This window comes from Carettochelys insculpta, chromosome 9 (genome assembly GCF_033958435.1).
Source record: "Carettochelys insculpta isolate YL-2023 chromosome 9, ASM3395843v1, whole genome shotgun sequence".
In the NCBI taxonomy this organism is placed as follows: domain Eukaryota; kingdom Metazoa; phylum Chordata; order Testudines; family Carettochelyidae; genus Carettochelys; species Carettochelys insculpta.
The window spans coordinates 31,231,504-31,256,191 of record NC_134145.1 but is presented as its reverse complement, the minus strand read 5'-3'; positions in this window follow the sequence as shown (position 1 = coordinate 31,256,191).

Here is a 24,688-nt window from a genome sequence, read left to right as displayed (position 1 = left end):
ACTTGGGGAAACCCAGAACAGTGAATCTGACTGGCCCACATCTGCATCTGCCAGATGGACAACCCTCTGCAGCAGGAGTGAGTTGATGGCCCTCATAACATGTGAGGGGAGGAGGCAGAACACAAAGGTGATGGACTGGGGGGAGGCAGGCCCTTGGCCCTGGGGGGTTCCCTGGCCCCGTCCTGTTCTCCCACAAGCTCTCTGGGGTCGTCCCAGGAGGCCATCCCCCAGCAGCAGAGCTGTGCAAAGGTGGGACGGCATGGTCTCCTGGGGATGAGGCTCCCCCCTGACCCCTGACACTTCACCCCAACCCAGCTGTCTGTGAGCCCCTGTCAGGCCAGACCCCTCGCTCCTGCCCTGTGCAGGGTCTGCAGCCTGAGAGTGCCTTACCTGCATAAGGACAGCCCTGACGGGGGACCTGCCCATTCCAAACTGTTTCCTGATGGAGCAGTAGCTGTCGGGGGGTGGCGAGCTTTGAGAAGGCAATGGCAACCATATTCTCCATGGGGAACGTGGGCCACAGGTGAGTGTCCTGTCTGTGGAAGGCAGGAGCAAGGCAGGCACACAGCTCCAGGAAGGTGTCGTCCTGCATTCTGAAGTTCTGGAGCAAGTGCTGGTCGTTCCCACTGACCCATGCCAGCTGGTCCCATGAGTCGGCACTGGTGGTGTATCTTCAGACTTGCCTGCTCACCCAAGGAGGGGGGCACTGGCAGTGCCCTGTATTAGTGAGTGAGTATCCTCATCAGGTCAATGGTGTTAGGCTTGACCCTCCAGAGGAAGAGGAGGAGGGCCAGGAAGAGGTGCAGCAGAAGCTGCAGCACCTATATGTGGGGTCAGTGGAAGCCCAGGGGCTGCTCTGGCACCATGGCTTACTGGACAGACAGAACTCTCTCTCAGCACGCATGGGAGCCCTGCATTAGCTTTGCTGTCCCTCAAGGAGGTAGGCAAGCCTCAGCATGGGCAGGCAATTTGGGTCGGGGAGAGACCCTTTAAGGGTGCACTAGGATGGGGCTCCAAGAACGGCTTGCTGTCTGTGTGACCCTGTCATCTGAGGTGCCAGGGCCCATTCTGTCTAGAGAGTGGCTTGGGAGACTGGCTGCTTTGTGTGAATTGAGTATATTGACTGAGTGAGATGCTTTCGTGTGTAGACATGCTCTATGGGCAGAGATTTTGTCAGAAAATCTCTTCCAACAGTGATTTCTGTTGATAGAGCTCCAAGGCAGAGACATAGCCCAGGTGACAGTCAATGGATTTGTAAGAGAAAGGCACCTACTCCTTCCAACAGAACAGGTAGGAAGACACCTTTCCAGAGCAGGAAGTTATATAGCCTTGGGACTGGCTTGTTGATCAGTGATCTGAGAGATTCTGTTGTACTCTATTAATTCATATATGGAAGATGTATACACTGCAAAATTCATTGTCCTATCCCACTAGTTAACGAACACAGTGTTAAGTACTATAGCAAAACCCCCAATGAAATGAGAGGGGCAAAATTTCACACTTGGTGGAGATGAATACTGTTATGTTTAACATCATAATGACTGGTCCTGGTTAAATATGGAGTCCACTTAAGCAAAGCTTTTACAGCTATCGTTCTAGATGCTACCACAGGGGGTGTCGAAAGTAATGTGTTGTGACATCAGCAATATCAGGACCCAATCTCAGATACCAAAAAACAATTTTCACCATACTAGTTTAATATCAGAAGCATGAACTTTCCTATGTAAATATTAACTATTTTGCTTAAACATTAGAGGTCTTATTTTATTCTGAATGTCAAACTAACATTAATATAGGAAGAGTCCAAAATTTGATAGTAGTGCCTTGAAGCATTACATAATGACTGAAGTTTCCTCACCCTGGATTAATTATAATTAGACAGGGATGCATGTGCAGCAGGAATGTCACTTTTTCTTTGTGCTTTAGTGGATTTTAGCTGTAACTGCAGCATCAGACCAATTTTCCACATAAGTTCCCTTAAGATGGTTTCACAAGCTGATCTGTTGTGATTTGTTGCATTTTTCTCATTGCGTACCTTACAAAAGATCTCCTGGTGAAATAAAAGTACATCTGCATCCCTACACTATGTAGCCACAGCATATATAGATCAATAAAACAGAGGGTGATAAAGCCTAGGAAATGGGCCTGCTTGTGAACTGACTGCTGGTATTCATGAAATCTGAACTAATGCGTAGTTCTGGTAAGATTGCAAAAGAACTAATAACCTGAAATGCTGACTAAAAGGCATCTACGGTGAAATAAATGCCTCTTTGCCTGTCTGACCATCAAAATTAAACCAGGCAAGAATAATCTGTGCCTGAGACAACTACGTCAGATGGCTGCTCACTGTACTATCTAGGATAATGTGCATTTATTGTCTGTCAAAGTTACTGCGAAAAGAGCAATTAAGGTGGTTACCCTAATTCCCTCCTAATTATGTAGAAATCATTTAGGCAGTTTATTGTGCACTTGCTTGGAAGTGGCGTCGTTCTTTTGGTCATGTGTCCGTTGCCCATTTTAAGTTTTAAAAATGCTCTTTCTGTTTAGACTGGGAAAAGACAAGAAGTGGAAGATGCAGGTTGCTGTGAAATAGGCTCTCCCTCCCCATTTTATTAATCTCTTGTTTATCTGAGCAGAGTCATGCTGCTGGTTGATGTGAGGGGATTCAAGCGTGCTCCCTCCAGATGTCATAGCGAGGCAGAAGAGCTCTTGGCAATGAGATCCTATTCCTATTGAATTTTTAAAATTCTTTCCATATTGGGTTTATTGCTTTGACCCTCCCCTTTTCATAGTTGGAGGTCACAGCACAAGCAAGGACAACTGACCTTTAATAGTGTTCCATGGTCTTTATTATTCACCTCAGTGCATCTTTGGCACAGGCTATAAAGGCAAGTGTACTTCTAGATTCCTGTAGAGGCTTTTTTCCCCACATCTGGATACTGTGACTGTTTGTTCTGTCAGCCCTTTTAGTTTTTGAAGGAATAAATACTTACAAAAAGAAGGTGCTAGTAGCTCTGCCTTGACCCAGGCATACTGTAGCCTGGGACTGTTCAAATGCTCTCTGCCTGCTCCGCTATACCAAACCATTACTGCTTTTCTCTTGTTCCTACACAGAGCCTCTTCTTGGCAGATGTGGCCAAACTTCGTAGTAAAAATCTGGGTTTAGGGTGAGACCGCCATAGATGATGTTTGTGTCCTCAGCTGTGTTTGGCGAGGTTGCTGGAAATTAAGCCATTGCATTGAACTCACTGTGCCATCTAGTTCCATAGTCCACTTGACTTATTTTAGAGAGCTCTCACACAGTTTGGTTCGTTTGCTCTTTTGGGATTGGCTCTTTTTTTCTGACGACTGACTTGAAATGTCTTAAGGACCTTTTGTCTTCTTTGGCGTCACAAAATTGTTTAGTTATCTGTCTTTTAATGACTAATGGATTTATTTACATTGTTTATTTCTCCATTTTGCATTCTCTTTGAGAGGATGAGACTATTGTAGCGAAGCCATATACTGCTATTGTAAAGGGTATATTTGGTATAAGTTGCACCTCTGACAACATTCACTTAACTGAGTCCCACTTTGTTCTTCATCTCTTGAGTAATTGAAGGCTTTTCTGCTTGACTGGGCAAAATCTAGGCTTATCTTTATCTTTTGCCCATTGCTTTCATCTAGCAGAGTTCAGTGATTCCACGAACTGTGGTTGCAGCAGCAAAATTATTCCTTACAGAGTGTCTCACTGTCCACCAACCAAAAGGAAGTGTAGGCTTTCCCGTGGCTGTGCCACTGGTGGTGCTAAGTTCAGTGATTCTCATAATTAGAGTACATAGAGGAAAGCAACCTTTATGCAGTCCTCCTTATTAAGTGCTTTGGCCAGGGTCATAATGAGGCTGAGGCAACTGAGGCCCTTGCCTCAGGCATTACAGGTTGGGGGGCATAGTTCAGAAGCTGTCAGTGCCATTTTTAAAGCCACCTGGGCAGTGCCATCTGAGTCGCATATGGCTCTTTAAGAGCCATTTGTGGCTCTCTAAGATGCTGTGTCTGTGCTCTGGTTACATTCCTCCTCCGTTCCCTCCCTGCCCTTCCTTGTGTTGCCATGCAACAAATGGAACTTAATTTAATTGGTTTAATGGCTGGCCATTAAACCAATTAAATTGAGTTCCATTAGTGGCAGAGGAGGAGGTGGCAGTGGCAGCAGGGGCCTGGCAAGGAGCAGTGGTGGCAAAAAACACACTGCAGTGCCCAGCTTGGCTGCTCCTCTGAGGTAGGGCGGGGGAGAGATGGGGCTGGGGAGGGGTGGGGGGGCTCTATGGGGGACAAGAGGATATACGGGATCACAGAGAGAGCTTGTGGGGACTGGAGGGAGGACGGGGATCCGGGATCATGGAGGGGGCTGGGGCATGGTGGGGCCTGGGATGCATGGGGGTGTGGGGTTGCAGAGAGGCGTTTAGATCCTGGGGGGGTCACAGGGGATTGTGGGTCCCAGAGGACAGACCCACATCTCAAAGCTAGGGGAGGGGTCCCCCTGTAACCAGCTCTCTTTGCCTCACCCAAAAGCCAGCTGTATCTCAATGCCAGGGGAGGGGTCCCCATGTAACCAGCCAGTGTGCCCCCTGCTGAGCCAGCTGCATCTCTGGCAGGGCAAGGGGTCCATGTGTAACCAGCCCCCATGTCTCACCTCAGAGCCAGCTACATTTGCAGCCAGCTGCCTCTCCAGGTTTGGCAAGGGGCCCCCGTATAACCAGCCCCCCTTCATGCACTACTCCAAAGCCAGCTGCATCTCAGTGCTGGATGAGGGGGTCTCCCAGTAACCAGCCCCCTGTGCCCCAACCTGGAGCCTGCCGCATCTCCATGCCAGGTGAGGAGTCCCATGTGACTGATCCCTGCATCCCACCCCACATTAGTGCCAAGTGAGCAAGCCCTATGTAACCAGCCCCTGTCCCACCCCACCCCAGAGCCAGATACATCTCCATGCCAGGCAAAGCATACCTGTACAGTGAGCCCTCCCATCTCACCCCAGGAGCAGCTGCATCGTGTTGCTGGGTCCCTGTATAACCACTCCCTGTGTCCTACCTCAGAGCCAGCCACATCTCCGAGCTGTGTGAGGGGTTCTTACAGGAGATAAAATCCCTAGAAGTCTGGGCGGATCCCAAACTCTGGCCGTTCCCCCACAGCCCTATTCTCCCCAAAAGCCCTGAAGCCTCTCCCCTTGCTCCTTCCCCGAAAATGGGGGGACCATTTTACTCTTGCACCCCATTTAACCAGCCCTTCCCCCACCTCACCTCAGAGAGGCCACAGCTCAGCACCCAGTCCCCAGATACCAGCCCCTCACATCCCCCACCAGAAAAAGCCACATGTCAGCTCTGGACAAAAGGTGGCCCCACGACCATCTCCCCACAGAGGGGCCATGTCTCAGCACGGGGTGAAGATCTCCCCTTCAGCAGCCTGCCACCCCACCCCAGAACTAGCTGCATCTCCATTGTGAGGGCCCCCCTATAACCAACCCTGTACCTCACCCCAGTGCTTGCCTCATCTCCATCGCTCCACTGAGACACCTTTATTACTATTCATTGGTCCAAACACAGGGAACAAAACATCAATGGGACCCTTGTGCTACAGCCGCACCAACCCAGCCCCCCACGGATGGCCTCCCCACTGAGATCCCACATGGGAGGAGGAAGCAGCCATACGGACAGTGCTAGCAGAGTGTTGGGGGGACTCTGGGGGTCTCTGTCACTCAAGTGTGCAGGTGAGGGGGGGGTCCCATCACTGCAGCCACAGTTAAGAACGAGTGGGATTTAAGCCAATGGGGGGCAGCGGAACCTGCATTGCTTATGTATCTTCCCTTTTTCCATTCAGTAATTACTATGAATATATCAGGGGGCACAATTTTGTATTCTTGCCACAGGCATCAAATTAGCTAGTTACGACATTGGCTTTGGTATAACCAATGCCATCAGTATGGTGACTGAATTCCAGTTGACAACGTCAAGGTCTAAAAAGCAACTCGAGTGACAATCTTTATGAAAGTGAATTGTTTATAGTTGTATTCATGTTATGATTGGATTAGGCTGCAGAATCCTTCCAATACAATCAGGAAGATTGTAGGCTCTTACATGTATGAGATACAGTTCAGATGCTGTGCTCTATCACAGAGTCACTCTGGCATCAGACCTAATAGGTACTAATTACAGTAAACGCTTTCACAGCCTGCAGCTCTGGGACTGGGCGGGGACTGGGAGGTTGCCAGATATTCAAATATTCTGGAGAAGAGAGAGGCGTACCTAGCAATGAATAAAACTAAAGAAAAACAAGATTAGATATTAAGAAACAGACAAAAAAGTATACAGAGTACTTTATTTACCAACAACAGGAGTACTGTGTGCTGTAAACTTATACTGTATTTATTTGTATTTACTCTCACTAGACTGTACTTACAGAAAAAGTAACTAAAATTTACTTGTCCTTAAAATGCTGGTTATTTAAGAATTCTGGATAATCAAATGCTGGATAGAAAAGAGGTTACTGTAGTTTGGATCTTCTCCTTACAAATATATTGAATTTTCCTAATGCAATTCCACTGCAAACCAGATATGTTTGAATTTCACCATAGCTTCAGATTTCAGCTGAGATGGAGTCATATTTCGTTCAAATGGTATGAGAGAATAGTCTGTATGTGCAGAAGTTACTGGTTAAACGTGCTCGTCTGTTTAAAAAATAAAAATTTAAGACTAAAAATACCATACCGCATTAACCCAGATTAAAAACTAAGGGATACACTTTCAGTGTAATGTGTGGGGATTTAGTCACATGATCTCCAGTTGCATTTAAAGGCAGCTGCACAGCTTAATCCTCAAAACATTATGCTGAAAATGTACCTCTAAGTGCTTGCTAATTTTTCTGCTTTAAAACTCAGCTGTGCTTTTGTTAGAGGTGAACAGAAAAGCCTCTGGAACGTCATATGCTACTATTTCTATTGCTTTCTAACAAAACAGAGCACTTTGACCAATTTTTATGAAGGTGTGTGTGTGTGCGGTTGTGAGAAATGCATCCGCGCCTCTGAGCCTGTTTCCAAAGAGAGAGACTCTTCTGCAACTCCATTAACACTGAAAAAAAAATGCAAATGCACTGAGAAAACACCTCCAAATGCTCTTTATCTCCTTTAATACTTCTGAAAGCAGGGGTTGATATGAAAAGTCCTAAGGCAACTTTAAAGGGATATTTGTTGTAAGTACCTCTCTGTTGTATATTTTAAAGTAAACTCTCTTTCCTATAATGCATTTTTAATACTTGGAAATACATGTCATTTCTGTGCTGATAATCTTTTTTCCAGTTTGGCAAATAACGTCCATCCATCCACCTTAATTTGATCTTGTTTGTTCACACTTGCATGTGTCCACTGAATTTTCTGTGGGTCAGTGGCCTCCAGCCAAAAAAAGATTTCCCACCTATAATCTAATGGGAAAAATAGTCTATCAAAAGACTGATTTTTCTCATAAGTAAATACTTAATCTCATAGAAAAGGGCATTTCCTTTTCAGGGAGCATTTTAACTCCTTTAAATATAGTTGTTTCATCTCCTCACAACCGACCAATACAAACTTCCTACTATGCTGTCCTGGAAACCAGCTCTTTAGGTAGAGAGAAAAATTGCAATCAGTGTTGCCTCTTTAATGAAAGCTACGTGTTCACTTTATGCCAGGGTGGAGCCTTGGAAAGACTTAAGGGAATTTAGCGATAATCCAAGCCCAGCCTATTCCTACTGAGCACGATAGGCAGCACTGAGCTGTCATTGTAGGCGCATTGTAGGGGTACTAACAGAGATTACAGGAGAGAAAGAAGAGCGGATTAAAAGAGCAAGGGAATGAGTACCACAACTTCAGAAAATTTCTGGCATGCTGCAGTTCTTGCTTTGTGACCGTCACCAGCATCTTAGGCTTGTCAGAAGAGCACAGCACCACAAACCTTTCCATTTTGTTAAACAGATCTGAATATGAAAGGGTGATCTGTCATTGTCAGAACCAGCATGGCTGAAAGAAGCAGGTTCGGGAGTTGTAAGTGGTTTACCTGAGTGTGTCTTATTAATGCTGCTGTGCGTTAAATACTTTCTCTCCTTCCCTTCAGATCTGTCGGCATCAGACTACCGACCAAACTGTGGAACATCCTTACATAAGTAAGTGTGAGAAGATCTCACAGGTGGTGGGTCTGTGAGTTAGTAGGGCCCACAGCCAAACACCCCTCCCATTTAAGAGTTTTCTATCTAGATAGCCTCTTCTAACTTAGTTTGTTCTGAGGCAGGCCCCCTGTAAGTCACAGAGTCTGAAAAGTCTTCTGCAGCCAGTGAATGCTGCATTGCCAGCATGTGTATGCACTCAGTTAAGTCCCAGTTAGTCAGGAACTGGAGCTGTGACAGAAGTTGAATTTTAATTTTGCTGTAGGTATATGGGTCTTACATACAGCACTATTTATTTACCAAACTTTACTGAAGAAAAAACGAACACAAAGTACAAATACCAAAAAACAGTTTTTCTGCTGCTTTTATTGTCTTTGCCTCCTTGTCCGTCCCGGTTCTCTCATGTCTTCTTCTCATGTTTCCTTTGTATATTTTCTATCCATTTTTTCCCTTCCATTTCCCTCCATTCTTGTCTCATATTTGTTTTTCTTCTTGGTCCACTGCCTTTTACGTTTGCCCCAACCTGCTGACTCTCGCGGGGTGTCCCTGCCTGTAATAGAGGAGACTTTCCCCATACCATCAAACTTCTCAGCTCTATCAGATCTCCAGGAGCAGACATTGCATAGGAAGACAGTGTGGGAAAAGCAGTAAAACCAGATGAAATCCAATATGGTTCCATGAAATCCAAGTTGGCTGAGGGGACTGATTTCCATTAAATGCTCATTTGGCCTGAAGAACACCCCTAATGTAGGTGTGACACACATTTATCAGTGGGCTATGTGTGCTTTGCCAATGTTTTCTGATGTTATAAATATGCTTAAATTAGTGAGAGTGATTCAAGAGCACACTTTCTCTTTTCCTGACAACTGATGGCTTTGACTCTAAAGTAGGATGTTCAGGATTGCTGACAGACTTTGCTGGGCTTTGGGCAAGATTGAGGGGGGCAGGCTGGGGGCTAGCCTCCCCAGCCAGCCCTCCAGTATCATTGGCACGTGCTGTCCTGAGACTCAGTGGTGATTTAAAGGGCCTAGGGCTCCAGCTGCTGCCACTTTTGTGGTAGTGGGGTGGTGGCCAGGAACCCTGAGCTTTTAAAATTGCTGAGCCCTAGGGCAGCTGCTTCCCTTGTCCCACCCCACCAGCCCATCAGCAGTCCTGAGAACAGTGTCCTAGAGTGTCCTATACCTTCTACGCTCTCACCCTCCAGTCCCACAAAACTAGATCGGAGTAAGGGAATGTCGAAGTGGGGCACTTATTTCAAAGCTGCCCCCGTCTCCACTGTCAATCTGCAATTCAAAGTCTGCACTTTGAAAGTCGTGCAGATGCTATTATACTAATGAAGCACTGAATATGTACGTTAGTGCCTCATTAGCTTGCTTCGAATTGCCTCATTACCGTGCCACCTCTGAAGGGAAGGTGAGACTGTAGAAGCAGCCTCAAGGCAAACTCCTGACTTCCCTCCCTGGTGGCACCTTGAGGGTTGGATAAAAACATCTGATGCACTATATGTGGCCATCAGATTGGTACGTGAGCCCCAAATTGCCTCATTACCATGCCACCTCTGACCAGAGGGTGAGTGTAGAAGCAGCCTCAGCCTGGTTGAAACACAAGGCAGGAATTTGCCGTGTTCCCTGGCTGAAACATGAGGCAGGACATTGGAGATGGTGGCAGCAAGAGCACACCCATTTTTATGAGTGCACCCCCCCAGCACATTCCTTTGTCCCGGTAGAGAGTCCATTACTGGGAGGAGCATTTATGACCCACAATTTTGCCTTCCATGAGGTGGCCCTGAGGCCAAAATATTTGCCTACCCCTTGGATAAGAGCCATGTTAATTAACAATAATGGTGGATAATTTGAGTCTCTTCTCTTTATTGAACTTTTTCTCTTCTCTGCTCCTTCCTGCTTTCTATGGATCTCATTGCAAGCCCTTGAAAGCAAGAACTCCCCATTAATACTCTGGTAGCACTGGTGGGTGGGTGATGTGCTTTGTAGTCACAACTTTATCCCAGGCACACCCCTACTTTGAAGAAGGTTGCAGAACTCATTTGCTGACTGTGGAATCAACATGCTATTGTTTTAACGTTCATCATTTTGCTTCTTTCTTTTCTGCTCCTGTTGAATATCTCAAAGATGAGGAAGCAAATACAAATGCAGTGTGGATTTTGATACTGATAGATGGATATCTATCAATGAGATATCAGTGTCAGAGGTAACCTTTCCATCATCTCTTTCAGAATTAACTAGCATGAAAATGGATTGAACAATGTGCATGATTTTTGCATGCATGCAACATATCAAAATCAGGCAGTCACTAAGCAGAACCTGGAAAGGTTGGCAACCAGGAGAGCACCAATAATTTATAACCATAGTACCCAGTGAAGCTAGCCAGAGACTGAAAACAATGTGAGAAATTTAATCACAACATCCAGGCTGGCCAAACTCAGAGATATAAAGGCTGGCCAACAGTTTAGATTGCCATTCAGACCGAGGCAGAGAGGGAGTGTCTCAGCAGCTCAATAGTGATCCCTCTGATTGATTAAAAAGAAGCATTGATGGCATCCAAAGTGATTTCTGTCCAATAATCATGTAAGTGGATTATGACACTAACATGGGGTTTTGAGGATCGCCTAGGCTTAAATTGTGGGAAATTGAGGTAGCTTCACAACTCCTCAAGGGTGGAGGAGCGGGAGAGTGTACATTCAGTATAAAAAACTTATTTGTTTCATATAACCTTTTAGGGGACTTGGTGACCTTACTATCAATAATCTCCTTCTGCAGTTTTAATTAGGATGCCAACAGCTTTCTCCTTTGATTATGCTCCATCTCTGGATTTGAATTGCTTTCCACTAAATGTGGGAAAAAAAGTCCATTTTAGCCCCATACCGAGTATACAACTGATTGGGCATATTTGGACTGTTGACATGTAGGGCATCAGATTTGGATCTTAGCTGTTTATCTTTCTGGAGTCCAGAATATCACATTTTATATGCTCAGCATGTGCTTCTCCTTGCAAATGGGAGTTATTTCTCAAATTCCTCATGGGATATTCCAAAGTTGGGTTCTGCTAATGGTGGACCTATTCACATCATGCAGCTACAAGAAGTGCCCCTCATTCTGCTCAAGAGTATGCCTCGGATGCCACTGTTTGGGAGATGCCTTTCTCCTTTCCTTGATGAAGAGCCTGTTCTGTGACACTCCGTACACACCACTAATTCTATGAATGATAAACAAGATCAGATGGGATAAGGCCAAAGTCATCCTTATAGTACTTGGCCAAGGCAAGCTTGGAATCCTCGGAATCCTTCTACACATTCAAGCTTCCAAGAATCCCTCATCTGGTTTCCTGTGATGCTTGTCATATGTTTCACCCCAATCTAGGGGTCCTTCACCTCCAAGCATAGTTGCTAGATGGTACACAGAATTAGAATCCACCTGCTCAATGGCAGTGCTTAATGAACAGTAGAAGGGGATTCAACTTAAATTACTTACCTTCAGAAATGGAAAAGATTCAAATACTAGTGTCACCATCACCTCATCATATTTGAATCATCTCTACTCTCAGACATCTTGGATTAGTTGCTGGACATGAAGAAATCAGCGTAATCAATTAGCTATATTAAGGATAATCTGGATAATATCAGCATTTCATTCTCTGACTCAAGAGGTTCTCTGCATTTGTTCACTCTGGTTTTGCTCATCCTATGTCCTCTAAGTTTATTAAACTCTTGGGTTAAGGACTCTACTGTGATGTAGGAACTCAACCTGGTGGTGCTTGCCTACCTCATGCAACCTCATTTGAATCTATGGTGAACTTCTCCTTGCTTGTCTAGAAAGATGGACTTTCTAATAATGATTGTGTCAGCCTGTAATGTTGCAGAGATTGGGCTCTTGATGTCAGATCCCACATTTATGGAATTTTTAAGGTCTACTTTTAACCATCCCTTAATTCTTACCTAAAATTGTTGTTGGATTTCCATCTTAATCAATCTATTCTTCTGCTGTTATTTTCCTCTAAAACATTTATGTCTCAGTATGAGACCTCTTTTCTCACATTAGATGTGAGATGGACATTGGTCTTTTACTTGAATAGGATCTTGGATTAGTTGCTGGACTTGAAGAAATCAGGGTAATCAATTAGTTATAGTAAGTCCAAAATCATCCTTCTACCCAGGGCAATTGCTGATCTTGCTGGAACCAGGAGCTGGTTCTGAAAAAAAATACGTTTGAATGTTCCAGACAACTTGGAGACTCTACCCTAGTGTATTGAGAACCTAATAGGAATTAATTCTATAAATATTCCCCATTTCCAGAATGAATTCTAAAGAAGAAAATATAAGGTGGAATATTATACAATTCTACTCCTAAGCCATTTCTTTTCATTGTTGATTCTTACAGTTTGAGGCATGTGGTCCCTGGTTTTGTGGACATTTTCTGTAGCCAGGAGATCTTTGACAACATGGAAGTTTTCCTACAAGAAAAATTACCCTTAATGTAGTTCTTGATTCCTTCATTTGTTTTTCTCTTTGGTTATTTGCTGTAATCAAGGGCAATATAATTCCAGTTGTTTAGTTCCTACCATGGAAGCATTCTCTCTCTCTCATTTTTGGATGTTTTCATAAAGATAGTGTTATTGTCCATGACACAATAGTTAAGGTTGCTCAGGTTCTAGTTGTGTACATTTGTTTGGCTGTACAAGCTATGAATTTCACATTTTTAATCTTTAAAATGATATACAATGTATTTAAAATTAGTCTCTTGCTGTAAATAAATGGACAAATACCATAGTCAATAGAAATACTTATTCACTGAAATGCTTTACTAATGTTATACTTTGTTAAAGATATCTGTGCAGGACCTAGAGTAGAATTGAAGCTCATCGACTATTTGTACAATTTATTCAGCTTTGCTAAGCAATCAGAAAAAATTTCAAAACACCAACACAAAGAGTTGGGCAGGGGATGCTAGCAGGCAGCAGTTAGTAGAACACCCACTCGGGAGTTTTGGATGCCATTTAAGATGAGATGAAATACATCAGATAAGGTGACACATTGTGTTATATCAGTACATGGCATGTGTGGTATGTTGCTTTTAATATGAATTGACATGGTATTTGACTTAGGACTCATGTTGCCCCATGACAAGGTGGAATGTGATTCGCTGCACATTTCAAGTGCATGTTCAGATTATGTCGGTATTGATTTGAAGAGCAACTTTTCTACCTGACGTTCAGGAACTTTCCTGAAATGTGAAACAGTATGAAACAGTGTTCCCAACATAGAGGGGAAGGTGAGCACTCCAATACTCTCAACTTTTCAAACACAGTTTTCTAAACACCTCTCTGTTTCAAAGCAATGCATGCATTGAAAGTGTGTCCAAATTATTGCAAAATTTCAAAGGTATTGTACATTAACTTTAGCATGTTTTATCCCTCTAGCTGACTTTAAATCTGCTTCAAATGTTAAATAGACAATAGCTCGTAGTAGTTACACAAATTGTTTAAGAAATCAAAATCAGACTAAACATTTACAGTTTTTTCAGCAAAAGATTCCAGTTAATGAAAGCGCCATTTGTGGTGTGCTAAAACATGTATACACATAGGTATTGCCCCATTTATCAGACATGAGAGCTAATTACCTCATACACTGCAATATTTCTTCCATCCTATGCATTTCAATTCCCAATATTAACACATAGGTGGTCAAGCTGACCATCGAATAGCCTGCATGAGCATGAATGCATTAAATAATTTAATGTTAGAGGAGTTTATTAAACTGCCACATTCTAATCAGCATGCGTGCCTACTTTCATTAATCTTGCACGGGTCCATGGTGTGTCTCCACAGCTAACATAGAGAGTGCTAATGTTAATAGGAGCTCTTAACAAACAGGACTAGTTAATCAAGGAAAATTTACTATCAGCCACATGACCACGCATGCTGCAATCTCATTAGAATCAAATTTAACCTCTTCATTACCGTGTTCATCTAAACATCTTCTTTACTTTTTGCAGCACTGAACTATACATGTCAGAAGCACAGTTATGCTGGAAATATTTACATCAGCTCATAATTACAGCTTGGAGAATCTCTTTGCTCCAGTTGCACAGTGTATAAAATGTATTTTATTACATTGCCTTCCAAAAGCCTGTTGCAGTACAGAAACCTTCTTTTCCCCTGAAAATACCCTGGTTAGGAGAGATGATTATTAGAACAGTGTGTTCCAAAATGAACTGTAATAATCTGGATTAATTCAAATGAAATTTAGCACTTCATAAATTACTAGTTATTACTGTGTAAAGAGACTGGATATAATTTAGAGTATTTAGTTATTTCAATAGCTGAAGAAAGTGTTTTAACCTGTTCAGTGCCATAGCCCGCACTGATAGCAATAAGACCATTTACAGTCCCTATTATTTTCATTGGAAAATAGACAACAGTGAGAAATGAGGCTTCATCAATGGCCACCATTCTCTGGTAACTTTATTCCATGATAGAAGAGGGTAAAGGAATACAGTTAAGTAATAAAGCTATTGATTTTTTAAAAAAATATATCTTTTTTTTCTCTCCTTACATCAATAGCACGCACTATCACTTCAGTGTACAGACAGTAAAGCCTATTTTTCTCCTAGGAAGCTGTATGTGATGTTTGGATGTAGGAGCCGCATCTTGTGGAGAGGGTAATATTCTTGAGGATTTTAAATGGCTTAGGGGTTCAATTCCATGGGGAGTTTGTTAGCTGAAAACTGTTACTGGGCTTTATTAGTGATTCATAATGTATAGTGTTTGTTTGGCGATAACAGGGGCAACTGCTTACTTTTGGCTGGCAACCAAATTCTAGCCTTAGTGGCAGTATTAGGGCCTGCATTAGTCACTGTCGTGCGGGATGTGTTGTCAATTCTCTCTCCATCCTTTCTGCTTCTCTTCCATTCCAGTGTTTAAACTGATGAGCTTTACCAGAGGAGATTAAAGCCCTAGAATGGGTTGTTTCCTCTCCCCCGACTCCCTCTGCCCCAGGGAGATTTCTTTTAAATATCTGCTCTTTGGTGCAATTCCGTGGCAAAGAGTTTGCTTTTCAAAAGCACCTTTATGAAGAAGGGTAGAGGTCAGCTGTGAGAAGGAGGAGAAGCATCCACAGTGGGTAATGGAGTCTACAAGACAGAATTCTAGTCCTATGGCTCCCTTCCAGACAAGCATTTCTCCTCACAGCTCTACCACTAACTCCTTCCTCTTCTCTCCTGCTCTCTGCTTTAGTCGGCTAGTGAATTGTCTCCTAATTCCTGCCATTCTTCTTGCTGCTCCTCTGGCTGCCTTGGTTTCTCATTTCAGTTTCTCACCTTCTCAACCCTGTCTGTCTCCTTCCTGTCTAGTGCAAGCTTGGTCTGGCCTGGAGTGGCTTTGATAGGCAGCCTATACTGTCTCCACTTCTTTATGTCTTCCCTCCATTCTTTCTTCATTTTTTATTTTCCCTCCCTGTTCTCCTCCTCCTCCTCCTCCTCCTCCTCCCCCACCCCCACACCAAACTTTCCTTCCCTGGTGGTGCTGGCTCCTTTTCTCCTCTGCCACTCCCCAAGCGGGCCGGAGAAGTTTCCTCTTGTGACTGGAGAATGCTGGAACACAGAAAAGCGTTCTCAGGATACCCTTGTGTGCATCCTGCCTCCTTACTAAGCTGCGTGCTCTTCCAGGTGAAAACAGCTGCACCACAGGTGAGGCCACAGAAAATAATGGCTATGGCTATATAGATATCACGGGGCTGTAGTATAAGCAGATGGCCTAAACCTCCACTAAAATCTTCTAAGACTGCACAGACAGGCTGTGTTTTCACTAGGGGCAAGGTATGCTCTTAAGCTGAGGTAGCTAATTTGAGGGGAAAAAATATACTTTCCCCTAAGTGAATGCAGTGGCACAAAGGATAAAGAGGCCTTGGCTTCCATTGATAAGGGGAGAATGCACTCATTTATTAAAAATCTAATATTTATTTTAAAAAAAACTACTAAAAAACTTTACTATTCCGGAAAGGCTGGTGTATTGTTACTTGTGCCATTCCCACCACCGTATTTCTCAGCGTATTCCACATGCTGTGTTTGTGTTCTAGATTATAAAATATTCAGGGACTGTATTTGTTTTTGTGCACTGTACAAATTCAAGTACATCATAGGTGCTAAACAGATGAATAATTAAAATAACAAGAACAGAGGCAGATGTTTCATTTGTAGCTTCCCCTTGCCACGTTATGCTTTGCTTTTTTTTTTGCTTTTGTTTGCCTTGATTTAAAATTATTGTATATACTTGACCATGTAGGATATCATTGGATTTATACATTTACCAAGTTATCAGTGCGACTGAAGAATTTAATACACTTATATATGGTAAATATGTGAGCTTCAAAATGTCACATGATAATCCAGCATAAGGCCCTATTTATCAAAAGGCTTCAGCTGTCAGGTTATGATAGTGCTTTGGTTATTTTACATGTTATTTACACAAGGTTGAGTCAGAAGGCATACTGACATATGACTCAAAGAGGAAAGCACCACTTTAAAAGAAAAGAAAACCCTTTTACAATGGTTAACTCTGACCACGGAGAAGGGGATAAACACACACAAAGCTGATTGGAGAAGTGCTGTTTTTTAAATTAGAATGGGTTGGGTTCAGTATCAGAAGAGAGTGAGCTCAAGCCTCTTCCTGCACCTTCCATCCCTTGCCACCGGTAATGGAGAAATACTTACCATGGCCCTGGGTGCCTCATGAGCAAGCATGGAGCCTATGTGTAACAAAAGAGGATTTCTATTAGGAAAGGGAACTCAGACTTCATTTGGGAAAACACCTCAACCACATTCAAAAGTATGTGTCCGTAAGCAAACGTGGCCTCACAGTGTGTTGGAGAGTGCTTTTTGCCTCAGTTCCCCACCCTGTGGTGCCAAAATCCAAAGAACAAAAGTTTCTTTACTGCAACACTCACCTCTCCCTCCACTACATCCCATTCACAGTTGGCTGTGCTGGGATAGTGAAAAGCCAGAGTTCAGAGGTACATTCATGGAGATTTCCACCTACACTGGGTAGGAGGTGTTCAGCAACACCTCTTCTGCTACATCTGCTGCTTCTCTGCTACTGCTGCTGTTCCTGCAATGTAACTTTCTGAGGTTCTGCTGCTGAACCAGCTCTTAGTGATATCAGCAGGTAGTGGGGACCTCACAGCCAGTGCAGCATCTCTGTTGTCCATCCCTGTCTCTTTATGGCCATGTCTACACTAGCCATGTCTACACAATCAGCTCTGGCTGGAGAGGGGCAGATGAAATGGAGTGTAGGGCTCTTTAGGCAGAGTACACACAACCACCACATCGAAACACCTGTTCCCAGACACTGTCATCTTCACTGGGGTTTGGCACCTCTAACTCCTGCTTAGCAAGTGAGGGTCAGATGAGGATAAACCTCTTCAATCAGGGCATGATAAGGGCATTTCTGCTGCCTCTTACCTTTACAACGAAGATAACCATTTCATTACTCCACTTTCAAATACTCAAGTGATTTGTAACCCAAACCAGCTAAAACTGATCATTTTGGCTAAGCAGCTCCGTCTGCTATGCACCTAGGCAGCTCAATCATCATACTCCTGATGTCTGTTCCTGCAGCTCCTACCTCGAAGTCAGGGGAAAACACATTCAGAGACTGCTTACATATCAGTGTTTCATTACATCATGACGTTTGTCTGGTTTTTGTAACTGTGATTTTATAAATATGAGGTGATTTGATGTTTGCAGTAATATGACCCAGCGGGCTGGAGAAAAGACTGACAAAAGGCCTGGAAGGGAGAAAAGGAAATACATTCAGTAATGACCTTCAGCAAGATTTGGGCCATCATATATCACAGGGGGCAAGACTGAGCCTTTCAGAGCTGTTGAGTGCCATACATGCACATTGAATGGTCTGACCAAATAGATGAAATAATGGCATTAAGGGGGGAAAGTTGGACACAGAGTCAAGGAGCTGCATGTATACAGACTTTGCTGTAATGGGGTACCTATAATGAGTGAATAAGGTTAGACATGGGAGAGATAGTGGTATGTCACCATGAGTAAATAAGGACAGGTTGGAGTGGCCTGAATATGAGGGAGCAAGCCCTGGGGTACAGAAAGGTACCTAGAAGGACACCGTACATTGCCTCTCTGCTTTCATTCTGCATTTCCTACCTAATACAAAGAGAGCAAAGCCCAAAGTTCATTTGTAAAAGTGGATTTTCCCAAGCTCTTGTAAGGCAGGGCCTGCAGAAGACCATATATTGTCATGAAAATTCCCTATGGGCTTTCACAGACTTTGTTTGCAGGCCCTGTAAGACCCAACAGAGAAATTGCTCTTTTCAGAAATATCTTGGTTATGTCATCCTTCCCCCACCACAATGGTGTGTCTTCTCAGAGGCTTGCTGTATCCCCTTTGTCCCACTAATTCAGGAGTAGAGCCTGCCCTAGAACAGCTATACAAATATCACCATTGCTGTAAATGTCAGAGTTCTCAAAAATATTTGGGAATTTAAGTTAAAAAATTTTATCCAAAAAATTAAATATATATGTGTGCACCATACACTTGAAACCAGTCGGTCACTTAAAAACACTGACATGATCCTTTAATTACATTGTCTTACAATTGTCTACCACCAAGTTTTATCACAGTCGACATACCCAAATGAGGCATAAATCTTAGGTAATGAAGAAGTTTAATTCAAGAGATTTTTAATTCACTATCTGATGAATGTATTACTCTCCCACTTACATCAATGAGCCAAGAAACAAAGATGGGGTGTGTGTGTATGCGGGAGGGTGAGGGGGTGATGTTTTTTTAAAAAGTCTGGCTTCAGGGAGTTTGCTGCAGTGCCACCTGAGAGAACCTAGAGCTTCCATGCATGTGGAGAGACTCATCTTAAAACATGATCAAGAGAGCTGGTTTATTTTGTCCTGTGACATGCTCTGCAATAAGTTCCTAAAACGAGTTATGAGAAATGTGGCAGTTGCAATTTTGTTGCCCTGCCACATGGTTTTTCATTTTAAAGCTGGTCCCCTACAATTGGCTTAAAAATGATCGAAATCAAGTACCATGTGTTCAGGCTAGACTTGGGGCTGATTCTTTTGGTGTTTGCTACCCCACTTCACATTATTCTTCTTCTGCCTCTATTTCATGGTATAAAAGGTTCTAGGTTCAGAGGAACTACAACAGGTCTCGTCTACAAATGAAACCCACACATAGGTCTTTTGCCTGTTCTGAAGCCTAAATCGTTGCAACCAGAAGGCAGTCGCCTCTTTTTCTATTGCTATGGGCAGGGATCTTCAGGGGATCCTAATGATATTAATTTCACTGAGTTTGGGCTACTGCCCCTTTTGGAAATCCCAAATATAGACAGTTTTCCTGAGCTATCTGCTGATGAAAGATGGCAACACTAGGTCAGCTTGGAAGTCAAAGCTGTGACTACCACTAGTGAGAATAGCCTTTTATTCTGTGAGCTTTCCACTAATAAGAATGCTTTCAGACTACATTTTCAATTCTGCATGTGAATTAAGTACTGACAATACAGCTGCTTTACAGCCTGAAAATATGGAGAGACTTATTTTTAATAAAATAAATCACAACAGGTTTCAGTGCTCCTATAAATTACATGATGATAGGGAGGTGACTTTTAGAGGGAAAGTTAAATGAGATGGTTGTGTTGTGAGAGAATTGTGTAAATTCAGAGCTTTGGAGAGCAGCTAAATATTGTAGAATGCTTTAATTAGTGAGTGGGTCTGGTGTTCATGATGGGTGTCAGCTTGGCATAACTAGACAATGAAGTTTTCAAATTAACCAAGGAAGGGTACCGCCTAGCCTGAGATAAGAAGGCTTACCCATTCATCCCATAGAAAGTCAAGGCTATCTGTGTCGTGGTATTATGCCTCCACGTCAGTTAGAGCCATCAAGTGTACCCTCTTCACATCTACCACCGTGGGCAGGGAGCTTAATAGGAGCCAGGTAACTAGGATTATAGTAACCTTAAGGGAAAGGAAGACAGGCTGCATGGAAGAGATTGTATATTCCTGGGTGTACATCTAATGTCTGTGCATCTCCCTGTTTGGCCCAGTCTCTGGACCAGTCTGCGCTGCAAATCCCTTTCTGTGTTAACAGTATTCCTGCAGAGTCATGGTGGAAGAGAGAGTTGCAGCATCAGCACAAGTAGGAGCACCTTCTTGCAGAGTGGTATGAGATCCGTATTTGGAGGACACTCAACCTGTATGGATCTAGAAGGCACGATACAGGAATAAGGAAAGGAAATGAGAGAAGATAAGGAAGAAATGGTAAAGGAGGGAAGATGATCACAGGACAAAAGGAAAAGATTTGAATCTGAATCTGATCTGAAAAAGATCTGGAGTATTGTGTCCAGTTGAAGAAAGATGTGGAGAAATTAGAGAGGGTTCAGAAAAGAGCGACAAGAATGATTAAAGGTTTAGAGAACGTGACCTATGAAGAAAGGCTGCAAGAACTGGGCTTGTTTAGTTTGGAAAAGAGAAGATTGAGGGGTGACATGATAGTGGTTTTCAGGCATCTAAAAGGGTGTCAGAAGGAGGAGGGAGAAAACTTGTTCTTTTTGGCCTCTGAGGATAGAACAAGAGGCAATGGACTTAAACTGCAGCAAGGGAGGTTTAGGTTGGACATTAGGAAAAAGTTCCTAACTGTCAGGGTGGTCAAACAGTGGAATAAATTGCCAAGGGAGGCTGTGGAATCTCCATCGCTGGCGATATTTAAGAAGAGGTTAGATAGATATCTATCAGGGATGGTCTAGACAGTACCTGGTCCTGCCATTGGGGCAGGGGGCTGGACTCGATGGCCTCTGGAGGTCCCTTCTAGTCCTAGTATTCTATGATTGTACTCTGGAACACATAGAGAAAAGGGGAAAACAAAAGATGGAAGCCCTGAGAGAAAAACCTGCATAAAGAAAGTAAACAATACCAGATGTGAAAAACTGGGACAAAAGAAAGAGAGAGCAGAAAGACAGGGCCTGAAAGAACAAGAAACAGAATTCATTTATTGTTAAAAATATGAAAGAAAGAGACTGTATGAGTACTTTTATGTTTCATGGGCAAAGATCCTGATTATTGTCTAGAATAATCAGTCATATTTCATCAGATATCAATGCTTCTAGATTCACTTCTCTCTAAATGAAGAGTGAGATTTCCTTCAAATTTTCACTGGTATAAATCCACTGAAATCAATGCACTGTAATAAAAATGAGAGCAGATCCCTTGGTACAACATAGCATAAGGAACCTGTGACCTTGTCCTGATGCCATGGCTTCACTTCCAACATCCATTGAGAGTGGTAGGTGTCCATTGGGATGCATATGCCACTTCCTGCTTCTCAGCACTATTATTTCAGGCTGTCTGCTGACTCAGATGTTTTTGCATCAGTTAAATATGGGTCACATTTTCAGGCTTCATCACCATGAGGCAATGGACTCTGATGCAATCCACATGAAATATTGTAAGTACATTTTTTTAGCACTAACATGCAAAATTATGAAATATTCAAATATGTATCAATCGCTTTTCGCTTTTCTTGGAGTGCATTACATCACTCTATCCACACCCCCTTCTCAGTCTCCCTGATGATCTAGGAAGGGTGGAACTGCCTTTGGGTGACAGTGTGAGAGTGTTTTTACCCTGTTTCTTTTGGGCAAGCCATGTGAAACAAGAAATAACCATCTATATGCAGCTTAGGGCTGCAGTATGATTGCTCCTTTAAAGATTGCACTCTTCATCTCCTGCTTCTACCCTTCCTTCCTATTCTATTGCTGGTGGTATAGACACTTGTCTGCTCCCAAACTCCCCTTACCTTAGCAGAATGCACATCTTGCTCAGAATGCTGACACTGATTGCAGTCTGAAATAATGCCTGTGTTTTTCCAAAGTCTCTTTCTTCTATAGCCTTTCTGCCAGATGTGGTCAGTAACAACAAAGACTGAGTGCTATGGGTCCATCTTAAAACTAACAACCACCACCAGTGTCAGCTCCTGCTCTGGATTTCTGGGATCACTAAAAACCTTGCTTGAGCTCTTAATGAACATCCCCACTCCCAGCCAATAGGTCTGTGTATGAAACAAAAAGAACTGTCTTAGGGGAAAGGGAGCATGGCATCCATCTGGGAAAACAGCAACTATATAGTTCTATGAATGATAGAAGAAATGGTCCTCCAAAGTAACTTTGGAAGTAGTTGGTTAACTTGGTTCCCCAGCCCCAGTCATGAGTGTCCAACAGTCTTATGTCCCTTTACCACGTCATTTCCCCTTTCACCCTCTGCTAAACCCCACTGTGACTTGTTTCGGGGGGCACTGTCTGTAGTATCTTGTGGGATACAGATTCAGGCCCATGTTAACAGAAGAAAGTGCAGCACTGTATTATATGCAGATCTGTGATTTAACTTCTTTCCATTTGGTAACCACTCTTTCACTACTGCCTGATCCTATCAGCAGTCTTGGGTTTTTCCATTACTGCTTTATAATGATCTTTAGAAGGGCATGTCATCCATATGGTCCCTTAAAGTAATACCATTAATATATCTTCAGTTAATACAAATATATTAATAATTATAACATTTATTCACACCCAAATTATTGCAGTTATGTATTTCTATAGGCTCCCAAATATTGGTTCTTTACTATACATTTGTCCAGTTCTGCCGTGACTCAATAGTCTGATTTAAAGGTGGACTGGCATTTTAACTGCTAGCTAATATCTGTCTTGCCCTTTGCCCTTTATTTTATCATTGGGTAATATGGTATGTGCAAAATAATTACGCTTCCACATTAAACTGGAGATTTTTTGTATAATTTTATTACTTTAATCTAGTATGCGTTGAAGTTCCACACAGAGTGCCTGTTTTTACTTAGGATTTTTTATTAACCAGAACTTTTCAACCTTGTGTGATCTCTTTATAATTCCCTTTAGAATACATAATTGTGCTCTATCAATTTGTTAAAGGCTTTTGAAGTGTTAAAAAAGCTACATTAAAATTATTTTCTTTCAGGTTTTATGTTAATGAACATAGGTGCTATTCAAAGCAAAGTCAGTGTGTCAAGGGAACTTTAACTAAAGTTATTCATACATAAACTAAAAAAGGAAACATCTTTAGTGGAAGAAAATACATTTAATGAGTAAGTGCAGCACACAATTCCTCCTTTCAAAAATGTCAGTTCATATTGAACCTCCATTCTAGGTATCTTACAATTACTTTGTCAACAGAAGGTAGAGTAGTGATGGATGATGCATTGGTTCTTGAAACCAAACTTTCTGTGAGTTACTTAGGCTGAAACTAAGTGCTTTTACATTCCAGTCTTATTGATGATAGTGGTTTTATATTTATCACTCTGTCATTTCAGTTGACTGTATCAGCCTTTTCAGTGCAGGAATATGGACACTAATGGAGGTGTGTCCTTAGTGCTCTAAAGGGTCACAGATTCATCCCACTGAACACATTCACAGCACAGTTAGAAACTGCTTTGCACATTTTAAATAGTGATCTACAGCTGTGTGCCTATTAGGCCTTTGAAAAGTGAGTTTCTTGCTGGCCTCTTTTAGGCCACACTACCTGTTTGACGCTGAATATGCTTCTTTCAACTTTCACTAATATAATGCTACAGTTTTGCAATCTGCCCTGTACTACGCCGAATTCTATCAGGACCTTGAAAAGTCCAGGATCAGATTGCAACATTTATTTATAAGAAATTCTGTCAAGAATCAATAATAGTCTTGGGTCTCAAGTTCCTTCTTTAATAATACTTTGATATGATTTGTCACAAGCTAGCCCACAGTATCCACCAGATTTTATTACTTAGCTTGCAGCACAGTGTCTCATCTTTGAGTCATGAGATCAGCCATGGGGAGACCTTTAAAAAGCTATATTCTTTACTGTTTGGTTATTACAGAAAGTCTATATTACTCAATAATATCTTTTATAAGGTGTGCTGTCACATCTTCACATAGATGTTTAACCCCAATGTAGATATACTGAATGCCTGGAGGCCACTTTAGTGACATGGACATTGGTTTTCATGATTGGATGCGAGATGTATCAACAACAACAACAAAAGTTGGGTCTTATTTTCACAGCTTGGTATTTCTGACTGGATCTCATACTAACTGTCAATAGCAACTAAGATTTTATTTAGAGTACAGAATGTAACATTTTTATTACTTGAAAGTAGTAGAAATTCTGCAAAGGTAATTTAGATTTCTTCCCACTGTAATATCAGTTCCTCAGGTTCTACTGTATATCTTTGCAAACAAGATCCTACTGTATCACCAGCATAAATAGTTCTAAGTATGTACATTCTTACTCAGATCGGATGTTTTGCTTATACAGGGTAATTTACAAAATAGAATGCTGTGTGGTGTTGACCTCAAATACAGTGTAGTCAATCATTTAAATTTCCAGTATTGTTAATAAAATGTGCTTTGAGTAAAAATATTACTCTGTAAGATACAGATTTTTAGAATGTTGAGTTCACACCTTTGTTT